This window comes from Bubalus bubalis, chromosome 23 (genome assembly GCF_019923935.1).
Source record: "Bubalus bubalis isolate 160015118507 breed Murrah chromosome 23, NDDB_SH_1, whole genome shotgun sequence".
NCBI classification, from domain to species: Eukaryota; Metazoa; Chordata; class Mammalia; order Artiodactyla; family Bovidae; genus Bubalus; species Bubalus bubalis.
Window position 1 is genome coordinate 27045993 of NC_059179.1, and position 16043 is coordinate 27062035.

The following is a 16043-nucleotide window of genomic DNA, read 5'->3' on the forward strand; positions in this document are numbered from 1 at the left end:
TACTCATTGTCACTACTACTCATTATCAGTAAGATATGTATAAAAATAATACAAATTTTGAGAATCCAAAGAAACTAAAAAAGAGAAATCTCAACTGACAGTATAAGAATACAAAAAAAAAAGAGAGAGAGAGAGAATGCTATAAAGAATTATATGCCAATGAATTTAACAATCTGGAAGAAATAGACAACTTTTCTATAAATATGCTTGCTTAATAAGTTGCTTCAGTTGTGTACAACTCTTTGTGATCCTGTGGACTACAGCCCACCAGGCTCCTCTGTCCATGGGTCTCCAGGCAAGAATACTGGCATGGGTTGCTATACCCTCTTCCTGACCCAGGGGTTGAACTCCTGTCTCATGTCTCCAGAATTAGCAGGTGGGTTCTTTACCACTAGCACCACCTGGGAAGCCCATACAGCCTACCAAAATTGAATCAAGAAGAAATAGATAATTTGAACAGACTGAACACTAAAGTAAAATAAAATTTTTAATTGAAAAAATACTTTCTACAAACAAAAGTCCAGGATCAGATGAGTTCACAGGTGAATTCTACCGAATTTTCAAAGAAGAACTTATATTGATTTCTCTCAAACTCTTCCAAACATTGAAAAGGAAGGAACACTCCTGAAGACATTTCATAAAGCCACCATCATCCTGATATCAAAGCTAGATAAAGAACTCACCAAAAAGGAAACTTACAGGCCAATATCTTTGTGAATATAGATGCAGAAATTCTCAACAAAATATTAGCAAACCAAATCCAACAACCCATAAAAAGGATGACATACCACAACCAAGTGGGATTCATTCCAAGCTCACAAGGTTGCTTTGATATATGTGAATCAATGCAATACACCACATTAACAAAAGAAAAGTAAAAAACCACAAGATCATCTCAAAATATGTAGAAAAAGCATTTGAAAAAATTCAAAATTCATTCATGATAAAAACTCTTACCAAAGAGGGTATACAGGTAACATATTTCAACATAATAAAAGCTATTTATTACATACCCACAGCCAATACCATAACAGTGAGAATCTGAAAGCCTTCTTGCTAAAACCTGAAATAAGAACAAAATGTCCACTGTCACCATTTCTCTTCAACACAGTATTAAAAGTCCTAGCCATAGCAATGAGACAAGAAAAAAAAAAAAGGATCCAAATTGAAGGGAAGAAGTAAATTGTCACTCTGTGCAGATAGCAAGAGAGTAAATATACAAAAACTTAAGGACTGCCCATATAAACTACTAAAACTAATAAATGAATTCACTGAAGTAGCTATATACTACAAGATTAGCATTCAGAAATTGGTTGCATTTCTTTACACTAACAGAAATATCAGAAAGGGAATGAAATATAATAATACCTTTAAAATTGTAATAAAAGATAAATAAAACACCTGGGAATAAATCTTACCAAGGAGGTGAATGACTTATATACTGAGAACTATACAACATTAATAAAAGAACTTAAAGATGATTTATAGAAATGGAAAGCTATCCCATGCTCTTGGATTAGAAGAATTAATATTGTTAAAATGTCAATAGTACACAAAACAGTCTATAGATTTGATGACATGATTCCCTGATGGCTCATTCAGTAAAGAACCCACCTGTAATGCAGGAGACCTAGGTTTGATCCCTGGGTCAGGAAGATCCCCTAGAGAAGGGAATGGCTACTCACTCTAGTATTCCTGCCTGGAAAGTTCTGTGTGCAGATAGGCCTGGTGGACTACAGTCCATGGGGTCACAGACTGAGTGACTAACACTTTCACTTTCACTATCAAATTACCCATGACATTTTTCACAGAACTAGAACAAATAATCCAAAAATTTATATGGAACAATAAAAGATCCAGCATTGCCAAAGCAATCCTGAGGAACAAAAACAAAGCAAGAGGTGTAACTATTCCAGTCTTCAGACAATACTACAAAGCAACAATTATGAAAACAGTGTGGTATTGGTACAAGAACAGACACGTGGATCAATGGAATGGGATGGAATGAATCAATAGAATAGAGCGCAGAAATAAATCCACATATGTATGATCAATTAAACTTTTACCAAGGAGGCAAAAATAGAAAATGAGAAAACGACAGTCTCTTCAGCAAGTGGTGCTAAGAAAGTTGGACAGCTGCATGTAAATTGATAAAAATAGAACACACCCTCACGTCATGCACAAAAATAAACTCAAAATGGCTTAAAGACTTAAACATAAGACACAACACCATAAAACTAGAAGACAGCATAGGCAAAACATTCTCTGGTATAAATAAGACCAATATTCTTGTAGGTTAGTCTCCCAAGACAATAGAAATAAAACCAAAAATAAACAAATGAGACCTGATAAAACTTACAAGATTTGCACAACATAGGAAACCATGAAAAAAAAAAAAAAAAAGACAGCCTAAGGAAAGAGAGAATGTATTTGTAAGTGATGTGACTGACAAGGGATCCGTCTCCAAAATATACAAACAGTTCATACAATTCAACAACAACAATAGAAACAATCCAATAGAAAAATGGGCAGAAGATCTTCATAGATGTTTCTCTAGAGACATACAGATGATCAGTAGACACATGAAAGGTTGCTCAACATCACAAATCATTAGAGAAGTGCAAATCAAAACTACAATGAGATATCACCTCATACCAATCAGAAAGGCTCTCATTAAAAACTCTACAAATAACATGCTAGAGAGAGTGTGGAGGAAAGGAAACCTTCCTACACTGTTGGTGGAATTTTAAGTTGTTACAGTCAGTATGTAAAATAATATCAAGGTTTCCTTAGAAAACTAAAAACATAATTACCATATGAATCAACTTTCCCACTCCTAGATGTATACCCAGACAACACTATAATTCAAACAGATACATGTATCCCCATGTTCATAGCAGCACTATGAGGTTTTGGGCTGGAAATCTGGGGTTGTTAGATGCAAACCATTACATTTAAAATGGATAAACAAGCTCCTACTATATATCCAACCTCCTGGGATAAGCCATAATGAAATAGAATATTTTAAAAAGTGTATATATGTGTAAAACTGAGTTATTATGCTATAAAGCAGAGATTGGCACAACACATTAAATCAACGAAACCTCAATTAAAAATACATGAATGTAAATTATTAGCAGAAATAATATAGTAATATCTGGAAGATTAACATTAAGTAGCTTGGTTCATCTTTTTCCTATAATCAATTTCACTGGGGGATTTTTGCTTTCTGAATAAAGGCTTATAAAGCAACAAAAAATTACCAGTTTTATGTGTTTCTTTGGTATTAAACCAGACAATGCAGCGGGAGAATTTAGCATCTTACTATTGACTCTTGTCTTTGTTTAATAACTTGATGCTTTTTCAAAATGGGATTTTCACATTGATTTTGGTTTTTAAAACACTGCTTTAACTATTATTTACCTTGATTGCTGAGTGTTTTTGGTATCTTCTTAAAGTTTGCTTCTGAAGTGAGTTGGCAATGGCACCCCACTCCAGTACTCTTGCCTGGAAAATCCCATGGATGGAGGAGCCTGGAAGGCTGCAGTCCATGGGGTTGCTGAGGGTTGGATGCGACTGAGCGACTTCACTTTCACTTTTCACTTTCATGCATTGGAGAAGGAAATGGCAACCCATTCCAGTGTTCTTGCCTGGAGAACCCCAGGGACGGGGGAGCCTGGTGGGCTGCCGTCTATGGGGTCACACAGAGTCGGACACGACTGAAGCAACTTAGCAGCAGCAGCAGCTGAGTGTTTTTGGTATCTTAAAGTTTGCTTCTGAAGTGAGTTGCACACTTGCCTCCCTCTAGTCTGAGTCCTGCCTTATCTGACATATATTGCATACTAAATAAATATTATGCATTATTTTTGGTTGCAGTTACCATTATTACATTACTAGGTTCTTTCTCCTCACTCCCACTCTTTTGACCCATGTCTCTCTTTTTCTTTTCCCTCCTTCATATACACACATGTATATGTACACATCCAAAAAGCTACCACTGTAGCTACACAGTTGTTTGATATAGAGCTTAGTTTCTGAAGGAAAAAAACAGACAAAACAAACATAGAACATTCATCATAGATAGCCTTTCATTTTAAATTACTTCCTATCACAACACACAGCTCATGTAGCTTATAATGAACCCAGTGCTGGAATTGCTATATAATGAGACTTTATCTGTCTCTAACATGTGCTGTTGCTATAAGCAACATTTCCATCCAATTTGGTCAACAATTCTGGGATCATGCCTCAGGAAACAGGCACAGATTTAGAGCTCAGCATAACCACTTATAATGCCCAGTGTGAGAAAGTAACCAAGAAAAGATTTCTCCATCTCAGCTGGCACTCTTGAAGGACACTGACAAGATTAGGGTGGATATATTTTAGGGAAAGAGCTATAAACAACATCCCTTTGCATTAAAAAAAAAAATGTACAGACAGCTAAACAAATTGCTATTTACTTAATGCCATAGATTTTTACTAATTTTTCCTATATGTTTTGAAAATACTAATAATTATTAGCATTAGCAATATATTATTTCAGCAGCTATGAGGTTCAACCTTTGTTCTCCATGACAACTACTCCATGCTAATATTTTTGACATGTGTTGGGAAGATCCCCTGGAGAAGGGAATGGCTACCCACTCCAGTATTCTTGCCTGGAAAACCCCATGGGCAGAGGAGTCTGGCAGGGTACAGTCCATGGAGTCACAAAGGGTCAAACACGACTGAGTGACTAACACTTTTATACCTAAGTTTTGACAAGTTAGAGGGTGGGAACTGGGAGGAGAAAGCAAGAGGGGATGGATAGAGAGGAATAAAAGAAGCACATGGAGGCAGAAGTAGATGTTTATAAATAACAAAGCATTTGAGAATCAATTTTGGTCTTACAGAGAACAAGTCTAAAGTAAATCTGGAAGCATTAGAATCACAACTGAACTAAAATGAGATATGAAACCCACACTCCAGTTCAGGTGATCATCCCTGGTTTTTCATGCTTCCAGCCAACAAAAGGTTGTTCACTGATTGGTCACAGAATCTGAATCTCACTTGAGATCTGATTATTTTTAAAGTAGGGGAAGAATTAGGATTAAGGCAAACAAAACATTTGTGGAATCATTCTCAGTTAAATGGGCTTCTGCCAAGTAAAAATCAGGAACTGTGTATATGCTGGCAAAACACTCTAATGATCTTAAACTAGGTCTGTCTTGAGAGTGGATGGAATTTATGAAGTCCCTCACTGGATGCTATAAAGACATCTCTCTCTATTATCAGGTTCTACAGTATTGGAGAGTACCAGAGGGAAGCGGGTAGGGGTTCATGAATGATTAAATAATCAAAGGAAATAAAATAAAGATGAACTGTCCTCAAACCCAGGAGGATCCTATGATGGGCATAATAAAAGCGACTTCATATAAAATCCTTAGGACTAGTAGCATTTGGGTTTGCAGATAAGCGAGGGAAGAATTAATACAATTCTTTTAGTAACTGGCTTTCTCTAGATTTTGCATATGGGCAGTCTCTCAGGACCATTCTCTCTTCCTGTGTATGTAGTCAATTCAGAATGGAACTCTCTTGTTCATGGTACTCTGAGGCTTTCAAAAATGACTGAGATTTCAGATTTCACTGGTAAATGGAATATTTCCAGTTTCATTTTAAGGAAATCCTAAATGCTAGGCTGATTTTAAACCATAGGAGGAAGGCCAAAGGGAAATTTGTTGTTACTAAGAAGCTATGTTTTCATTTTATGTTTGCCATCCATGACCTGTATCTATCTTCCCTGACCTCAAAGTGACATACCTGTTCTATTTACAGGCTAATCATGTATCTGTTACAAGTATCCTGTGTTCTCCTGTGTTCTAGCAGACATCACTCTGGGAGTTGGTGATGGACAGGGAGGCCCGACCTGCTGCAGTCCATGGGGCCGCAAAGAGTCAGACAAGACTGAACAACTGAATGGAACTGAACTGTCTACAGATAGAATAAAATCTTAGATACACATTTTAATAGAAAAATAATTTAAACAATTTAAGTTTTGGATAGTCAATATAGATAGCATTTTTAGATTGAATGTTACACTGAAATAAATCTAGGATAAGTTATTCTTTTAAATATTGAGAAGTATTATATTTGGCAGTAAATTAAACATTTTATATACACTACATTTTGGGGATATTTTGTCCCTAATGCTTAGGAGATTTAGAACATCTCCAAATTTACCAGTAAATAATATAGAAGGAAACAGTCAAGCATTTCCCACACTTGGTTGTTATTTAATAATAATTATCATTATGTGTAATAGACACATAATAGTGTCTATTATGTGTAAATAGACAGAGAACCATTAATGGCTCATATTGAGGTTCCCAATAAAATGGATCTAATTAGACAGTCACTGAGTCTAGTGTCCAACTATCAGTAAGTAAGTGTCAGTACGTAAATATCACCTCTGTATTTATCATATGAGAAATAATAAACATTATTCTGTATGTTCATTTTTTCCCACTGGCTTTGAGTGAACTCATAGTGTCTTATTTAGAAATTTAGTAGAAAGTATAAGTTGATTCTTTCTAATATTTACCAAATAAGCAGTGTAGAGAACAGACAATTCAGGCTTCAGAATTAGACACAAAATACTATGGGTCTAATATCAGGAAGTAATTCTGTAGTCATTTGGAGAGGGAACAATACTGAGCCCTGTCGTAAACTTTACTATTCCTCGGCTTGTAGAGACGGATGCTAACTGTACAACAGTTCTTCCTCATCTGGGTTCACAGACATGTTCTTGGGGATCAAAGGCATTGTTCTGCTTTTAAAAGGTATCCAAGACCCACTGGCATTTGGGTAGCATTGTGATGGAGTAATTTTGGAAAGACACAAAAATGAAAAGCTGTTATTATTTGTTTTGCTGTATTCTCAGAGATCCTCAGATGAAAGTAAAAATGGATGGATAAAACAGTATCCCTATATTTACTCTTGGAGTCATTTGCTCTGATCCCCAGATGATTTTTCTGTGTCAAAAGAGAGAGCCTTTGTTTTGCTGGAATGAGCTTGAGGGTAGAAAAGAAGGCAACAAGCAATGAGTTTAGAGTGTGTTCTTACATCTATCTAAGAGGCTGTATCTGAGCTTCTCTGCTCCACAGACCCATGTGTATCAAGGTCATACGCAGCGAGCAAGGCAGAAACACAGGAAGCAATGTTTATCAGAGCTTACTTACATGGAAAGCTGCATGCCATGGCTTAACTTAAAGGAACGAAGAAGCCTGAAACTTTGTAAGACATATTTTGACACTGGTCTAACATATCTTAGAAGACGAGAGCTGGGGAGAGAACAAAAAATTGAACCAATAGGATTAGACTACAAAGGCCAACTTTGAAAATGAGCCAGGAACCATTTAAAATTTTCTTTCCCTAAATTTCAGGGTTCTTGGCATTGTCAACCAAGCACTGATAGTTTAAAAGTGATGGTAAATGAATCTTTACAAAGCGCAATTTGGAGTGTATCACTGCTTTACTCAGAAACCTTCAATGTTAGACCCTATGCCATTTGGCTATTAGTCTAAAATACTTGGCCTGGCATTTAAAGCCTTGAACCAACTGTTCCAAACTACATTTCCACTCATTTTTATTCTCTTTACTACACTAAAATTTTCAGTCTTCCTATTCTTTTTAAAGTCTTCAATTTTCCCCTCATTTCTTTGTTTATATTGCCTTTTTGCCTATAATATTAAATTTTGCTCTTGCTTGTCATATTTCCTAACCTGACCCAGCCTAAAAGCAACCTCCTCCACATAACTTCACAAAATTCCCCCAGCAAGAAGTGCTTTTTACTTTGCTGCTTCTCTACTCTTGGTGGACTCTAAGAGAGTCCACGTGATGGAAGAGGACAGACACAGGCTGTAGAGTGAACTGGAGTGGAACAGACTTCCCAGGGTACAAGGTGCATGACCTTTGACATTTTCATCTAGCTTCATTTCAGTTTCCTTGTTTCTACAATTGGAGCAAGAGGAAACTCCAAGCTTACCGAGTTGTTGTGAGAACTGAAGGCAGTAACATGGTAGCCTGCCAGCCTAGTGCTTTCCGTGTATTTCACCTCTTTCCCCTTCCACCATCAACTCTCCTCCTAGAAGGGGGCTGATAACAATTTACCCTGGATTCTGCTTCTCTCCACGTTAATTCTCTGCCTCTGTCCCTCATTCCAACCCAGGATTCTCCATGTCTGGTCCAAAATCAGATCTATCACCCTTCCATTGCCTTCCTCCAAATCTATGAATCATCTTACATCCTGTGTCCCAAGGTTGTGACAAAAATAGAATCTCAGACTGTTAGTCAACTGACAAATAAGGCAGTTGAGGCCCGAGAGGAAAAGTAACCTGTTGAAGAACAGGCAGTGAGTGGAATCAAATGCTTCTGAATATCTACGCCTTGAAATCAAAGACCTCATTTTTCTTATTGAGGGCTGGATCTTTCAGAGCTGGCATGCTGCCCAGGACATTTCAGGTGTTCAATAAATGTTTCTAAATAAATGAATGAGGGAGGCTGGTAATTTGGTATAGTTTATATTGTATTATGCCATCAGACTTCTCAATAGCTTTTCCTGATTATATTCGCTCAGCTTCTCTGGAGAGATGAGGGCAGGGGTTGGCACCATTCTTAAGGCCTCATTTCAGTCATGAAGTCTTCTCTCTGAGTGCCTCCTCACAATACCAGCATTCTGATGTGCTTACATTTTTACTGGTCATACATCAGTGGGTTTAATTAGCTTTAAAAAAAAATGGCACTAAATTTTGCTTCCCCAGACAGAGTATAGACATTGGTGGTCCACCACAAAATCAATGTCTGTGTCTAGATATTTTACAAAATATATAGCCCTTAACCTTGTCATTCAGTGAGTGATGCAAATAACTTCCTTTAGGTCTTTAATCATCTTAGGCTGATAGAAACTCTTAATGTAGCTATTGCTGAAACTCTCCTAACTAAAGAAACTGGTTAAGTTAAAAAAAAAAAAAAAAACTCCCCCATGGGGAAGAGGCAAAATCTTGTTTACATTAAAAAGGCAAAATGCAGTTGCTGTATATGAATGGCATACCAACTATTTAGTGGAAGACACATACCAAAAGTTTAACTAGCAAATCTTCAAATTTATAATGCAAATATTTATTATCTTGATAGAACCTTTTGTTCCAAGCAAGGTAGGAAACCTCCCCAAAGTATTTCCTAGCCATATTTTGGGGTCTACTACAGATGCTTTCAATGTGCCTTTAAACTTGTCTGTTGTCCCCAGTCACCAAGAGGAATCTACACTATTCTTTTTCTCTTCTTCAAACTTCTAATTGCTTATATGGCTGCTTGGAGAGGTCTCACAGCTGCTTCTAATCATGAGAAAACCAATGTATATGCCAAGACTGCTATATTACCATGTCTGAGTTTGCAGTCCAGTGTTACTAGGTCAATATTGGTTCTCATAAAGATGATGAAGGGACGAGAGAGACTAAGAATAGTAATAAGGAGTAATTTTAACTAAGTTGATAGAGTGTCTTCTTAAATGCTTTGGAAGCAGAGTCATATAGTAGCATGAGCCCCGGACATGTAACCAAAAGACCAGAGTAGTAACCCAGCTCTAAGTCAAGGTTGTTTAAATCTGAACAAGCTAAAATTTCTTTAAACTTCAACATTTCCATTTGTAATTGAAAAGGGGAGGGGGGTCATATTCTTTCTCAGATTCCTTATTTCTCTGGTATTTTATGATCTTAAAAGTAACAGAATCAGTAAAATACATAGATATTGATAACATACATACACATGCGCACACACCTACACACACACACACACACACACACACACACACACATATCTTAACTACCTTAATCCACATTTCAAACTGCATCCTGCTTGGGGGAAATGGGTATTTTCTTGTAAAACTCCTCCTATGCATTTGAAAGCCAGAATTTGATGCTTACAAACAGTTGGAAGAGGCACAGTAGTCCAAGTCAGGTAGTTACCTCTGGCTTGTTGAGTTTAAGAACATTCTGATGTCACAACCCTAAGTTTAGCAAGTTGTAGTTTCTGCTAAGTCTTAATAGGTCTTTTACAACCATGATTCTGAAAATTGAAAACACTAGAGCAAGAGGTCTGGCCACCACCAACAGTTTCAATAGTTTCCACAGAAGGATGATGACTTCTATCTGAACCACTCACACATGAATTCTGGATTTGCAAGTGTTCTTCTAATTGAAGCACATGATTCATATTCAAAGCCACCTGTGAGGGAGTCTAGGAAACGTGGTTTCATATTTTCCAGCCTCTTCAAAAACAAAATAGGTAGAAAGGAGACAGAATGACCCACTTAAACTTCCCACCACTCATGGTAACTATGTTCAACAGTTATGGCATGCTAATGAACATTGCGTGTAACTAATATTTCTCTTGAGCATGCCCTCAGTTTCCCCCAAAGAGAAGCTTTGTATTATCTATCTCTCCTTAAATTCAACAGTAAGCTTTACTTCTTGTGTAGCAGCAGACTGCTATACAGTATTCTAATTTTGTACCTGCTTTATGTTTAGGGACATACAATAGGAGAGTCCACAGGGAATTAAGAGCATGTGGTTCCAATGACTAGAGAGTGGAATGACAGGCTACATGGCCTCAATCTATGTTCACTATTACTATTATTTTCCTCAGACTGTATAGTTGCCTTTTCATGTGCTAAAATCTCAGAGTTCAATTCCACTGAATTAATTAAGCATATATTATTTATGTCTGGTAATATATTCATATTGTCAACATTACAGTTGTATAGCAAGCATGTACCATAAATTCATGATGAGAGAAATGCAAAACTACAATGAGGAATCACCTCAAACCAGTCAAAATGGGCATCATTAAAAAGTATGCATGTGTGCTAAGTCACTTCAGTCGTGTCTGACTCTTCGTGATCCCATGGACTGCAGCCCACCAGGCTCCTCTGTCTGTGGGATTCCCCAAGCAAGAATCCTGGAGTGGGTTGCCATTTCCTCCTCCAGGGGATCTTCCCAACCCAGGGATCGAATCTGTGTCTCTTATGTTTCCTGCGTTGGCAGGTGGGTTCCTTATCACTGAGCCACTGGGGAAGCCCCATTATATACAAACAATAAATGCTGGAGAGAATGTGGAGGAAGGGGAATCTTCCTACACTGTTAGTGGGAATGTAAATGGATACAACCACTATGGTGAATAGTATGAAGTGTCCTTAAATAAATAAAAATAGAGCTACCATATGATCCAACAGTCTCATTACTGGTCATATATCCAAAGAAAACTAATTTGAAGAGATACAAACATCCACATTTTCATAGCAGCACTATTTGCCATAGCCAAGACATGGAAACAACCTAACTGTCCATCAACAGATAAATGGATAAAGAAGATTGGTACACATACACACAATGGAATACTACTCAGCCATAAAAAAGAATGAAATAATGCCTTTGGCAGCAACATGGATGGACCTAGTGATTATCATAGGAGGTGAAGTAAGTCAGATAAAGACAAATATGATATCACTTATATGTGGAATCTAAAATGTAATACAAATGAGCTTATTTACAAAAAAAATACAAACTCAGAGGTGTAGAATACAAACTTATGATTACTAAAGGCAAGGAAGTAAGGGATGAATTAGGACTTTGGGAGTAGCAGATGCAAATCACTATATATAAAACAGAAAGGCCCTACTATGTAGCACAGGGAACTATATTCAATATGTTTTAATAAACTATAATGAAAAAGAATATATATACACACACACATATATGGATATATATAACTGAATCATGGTGCTATATACCAGAAACTAACATTGTAAACACATGGTTTACAACATTGTAAACCAATTGTAATTTAATAAAAACATAAATAAATATCTTCAGCTTGCATACAGCTTGGAGGAAAAGCATGTATTGAGATACACACACACACTAGGAAGAGCTAAGTAAAAGAGATAACACATATTAGCATTTAGGGAGTTCATAGAATCAGGTAACACTTTTTGACTAGGAGAATTAGTGTCTAAGATGAATATGATGATAGATAGAAACAAAAACATTTTTTTTTTTGAGCATAAATCTTGTTTTACTTCTTTTGTTTGATAGTACAGAAGAGACATAATACAGAACCAGGTGCACACTACTGGGATTAAATGCATGTTAATGTTTTACCATAATCATTTTCAATCTTTAGTTTTACTAGGAACCACCACCTTGCTCATCCAAGCAGTTGTATTAGTTTATACTTCTACCTGTAGTTATACCAATTCCCATCTCCCCACATCTTTTATAACACATGGCATTGTCAGACTTTTGTTCTGCCAGTCTGCTGAGTGGGAAATGGGTTACATGGCTTAATTTTCATTTTCCCTTTTCAAAAACTCCTCAAATATTTCTTGGCCATTTGGATTTCCTTCTTTATGAATATACTGCCCTTCAAATTTGTCCTGGTTCTTCTTGAAGATCTGATCTTCCAGAAGGATGTGGGATTTATGGGATTAATTTGCCAAATTCCATGAAAAACTCTTGTTTTTACAGTTTTTTAGCAGTAAACTCTTTGTATTTTTTTTCAGTGATTGTTCTACAGATTATACTACCTAGCCTTAACTTTGTACAGTCTTTTTTTTTTTTTGGTGGTTTTTTTTTTTTTTTAATTTTATTTTATTTTTAAACTTTACATAACTGTATTAGTTTTGCCAAATATCAAAATGAATCCGCCACGGGTATACATGTGTTCCCCATCCTGAACCCTCCTCCCTCCTCCCTCCCCATTCCATCCCTCTGGGTCGTCCCAGTGCACCAGCCCCAAGCATCCAGTATCGTGCATCGAACCTGGACTGGCAACTCATTTCATACATGATATTTTACATGTTTCAATGCCATTCTCCCAAATCTTCCCACCCTCTCCCTCTCCCACAGAGTCCATAAGACTGTTCTATACATCAGTGTCTCTTTTGCTGTCTCGTACACAGGGTTATTGTTACCATCTTTCTAAATTCCATATATATGCGTTAGTATACTGTATTGGTGTTTTTCTTTCTGGCTTACTTCACTCTGTATAATAGGCTCCAGTTTCATCCACCTCATTAGAACTGATTCAAATGTATTCTTTTTAATGGCTGAATAATACTCCATTGTGTATATGTACCATAGCTTTCTTAGCCATTCATCTGCTGATGGACATCTAACAAAAACATATTTTATAAGGCTTTTCATCCTCTGGATTCAAATAATCAGACTTCTTTGACTATAACAAAATAGGGCTGACTGTCCCCTTACAAGTTAGTTGTAATATGTTTTCCTGGTATTTATTTGATCACACCTTTGGTCAACTGCAGTTTGCTTAGCTGCTGCAAGATACTTTTCAAGATATCAGTTTGGGTTTATTTAGGATCTACTCTCCTTTCCTGTCTTCTGCCTGTCCTCCAGGCTACACACATCTTAGTGTTTCCTTGTAGCTGGAATTTTACGGGGATAAACCAAAAGCTTCACCATGGGATGCTTCCTTCCATTCTTTAGTAAAACCTTATACTCAAGGAGGAGAGTATTCCTGGTGGGGTTGAGAGAAAGGATGAGAGTCTGTGCATTTGCAGGCTGCAAGGGGAGAAATGGAGATATTTCCCCAGGCCAAGGAGGAGGTAGAGGTCTCTGGGTTTCACAGGCAACAAGAACAACATGGTTTCCAGTTCTGTACTTCACTCCAGTGTAACGAGAAAACATCTGGAGGGTAGACTGGCACATTTAAGGAGATGGTTATTTGACCCTTGGCTCCTGGTTCTTGCCAATATAATAAAGAATCACCTGCCAGAACTTGGCATGGAATCCTAGAGATAATATTCCTCCAGAAAGCATATGGACTGGAACAACATGGCCAGAAACAACCACCATAACAGACAGAAGGGTAGAATTTGCTAGATTTCCCCAGAGGCCCATGAACCTTCAACAAATGACTGGGAGAGGACTCCCTACCCATGTTCTCTTGCATACTTGAGTTTGGGAACCAAGTCGTATCCACCACATACATCTCTCCAATAAAAGTAAATATTGATTTGCAGCTTTGTGAAAGAAAAAAAAAATATGTGTGCGAAAAAAAACTGTATGGACTTAGAGACAGGGAAAATAAAATCCTGCTGATAGATTCATCTCCAGCTGTTACCAAGCAGTGTACCCTGGACCTGGCCACTTGAGTAAGCATCTCATTTTATCTCTGACCAGTTGTCAGACATCATTTCATTTCCACAAAAAAAAAAGTGGTAAATTTTATCTGCTACCATAAAGTTTCCCTGAAGCCATTCTGTTTTCATCAGAACCACAGAATAGGGAGAGAGGTCAAGGGATGACATGAATCTATGTAGTCCAGCAAGTCCAATGAACAGAGGTGTGATGTGAAGTATCTTGTGAAGTAACAATCCCATTTTGGAAGTGTGTACACAGTTCTAAATCACTGATATAAGAATTTTTTTTGTAAAAGTCTGTTGGATTTTTGACATTTTCCTTTAAAGTAAAATATTAGAAAAACATAGTATATGCCCTGTTTTCTCCCCAAGTTTTTTTTAAAAAAAGTCACCTTATGAATCTCATACTATGAAGTGGCTTCTGAATTCACTTTCTACATAAAAGGACTATTTGGGGAATACATATTAGATTGGAGAGACTTCAAACAATATTGGTGTTTATAACTATAAATTCTTGTGACAGAAACAATTTTAAAAGGAGACAAAGAAATTTAAGATAAATTATTAATCATTATTTTCAGTTGTGAGTGTTGAACTTTTTAAATGAATAAACCTGTTGACAACTGCCTTAAAAACAACATGGTAACTAGCTCTATCATTCAGTCAAACTTTTCAATTTAATTTCAGATGCACTAAAACAATTGTCCTAATTTCTCATGATTTAGTATATCTAGAATATAAATTTTAGGGGTCACCTCAATGATAAATTTAAAAGTAATTTTTGTTGTTCAGTCACTCAGTCATGTCCGACTCTTTGTGAGCCCATGGACTGCAGCATGCTGGGCTTCCCTGTCCTTCACCATCTCCCAAGGTTTGCTCAGACTCATGTCCATCGAGTGGATGATGCCATCCACCCATCTCATTCTCTGTCATACACTTCTCAAAGTAATTTAGAGGAAAAAAATAATTTAGAGAAAATAGTTTACAGAAATCATAACTTATCTCAAATAATTTACAGAAAAATAATGATGGTATACGCCAGGTAACCATGGCGGAAGACTTAAAAAGTAACTTCAATAATTATAAGAAACAGGAATGCAAAACTGACTGAAAGAATTCAAATAATGCTGTTTTATGGAATTTGTGAAAAGGTAATTATGTTATTTTAAGCATGCATTGATAACTGAATTAATTAGTAAATAGACATCTATTTTACATACAACTTTAAGACTTTAATTATTAGTTAACTTTTGGTAAACAAAAGACTTCTTGAAGAATATGTTCCATTGTGGAAATCTTTTCATTTGATACTATTTTACATGTACAGTTGTTGAATTTCTGATTCAAGGTAGTTGTTAAATCCTCATATGCTTGTTTAAGTGTATTTATTTCTGTTCGGAGTTTTATTTGCTGTTTTTCTTCTGCTTCCTGACTTTCATTTGGAGAATTATCTACAGTTGATGTGTTTGGAATTTTGTATTCTGAAGTTTCCCAATAGATCTGTAGGATTTGTTGGTTTTCCTTAAATGAATTTTTGTGGTACTGCATTTTATAAAATTCTCAGTTTAAAGATACTCTATTCTATCAGTGTAGACACTTGAGTAGATTTTATTGCTGTTCTGGTTGGGGGAGCAGTTACAGGTTTTGAGAGTATATGGCTTGTAGATCCTCAATGTTGTCTTGAAACCCTGTATTTTGCCCTTTTGCTTCTTTTCCCCTTCATTCAATTGTCAAAAGGTGTTTATTGTCTCCCTTTCTGCCCTTTTCGTCCTTCAGAAACTATGTCTATCAAAGTGACCTTTAAATCACACATACTTATAGGTCTTTTCTTGTAGTCTATGCTCTG

General features: G+C 36.6%; 1 long non-coding RNA gene across 2 annotated transcripts in view; it reads right to left on the reverse strand.

The window, feature by feature from the left end:
• Positions 1–985: 985 nt before the first annotated feature.
• LOC123331390 overlaps positions 986–16043 on the reverse strand; it is a 293514-nt gene continuing 278456 nt past the window's right edge. The window contains exon 5 of one of the 2 annotated variants that reach the window (XR_006640514.1): positions 986–1063. This is a non-coding gene — a long non-coding RNA (uncharacterized LOC123331390). Of the gene's footprint in view, positions 1064–7217; positions 7320–16043 lie in introns of those variants that run through there. The other variant, XR_006640516.1, reaches the window with a different exon arrangement.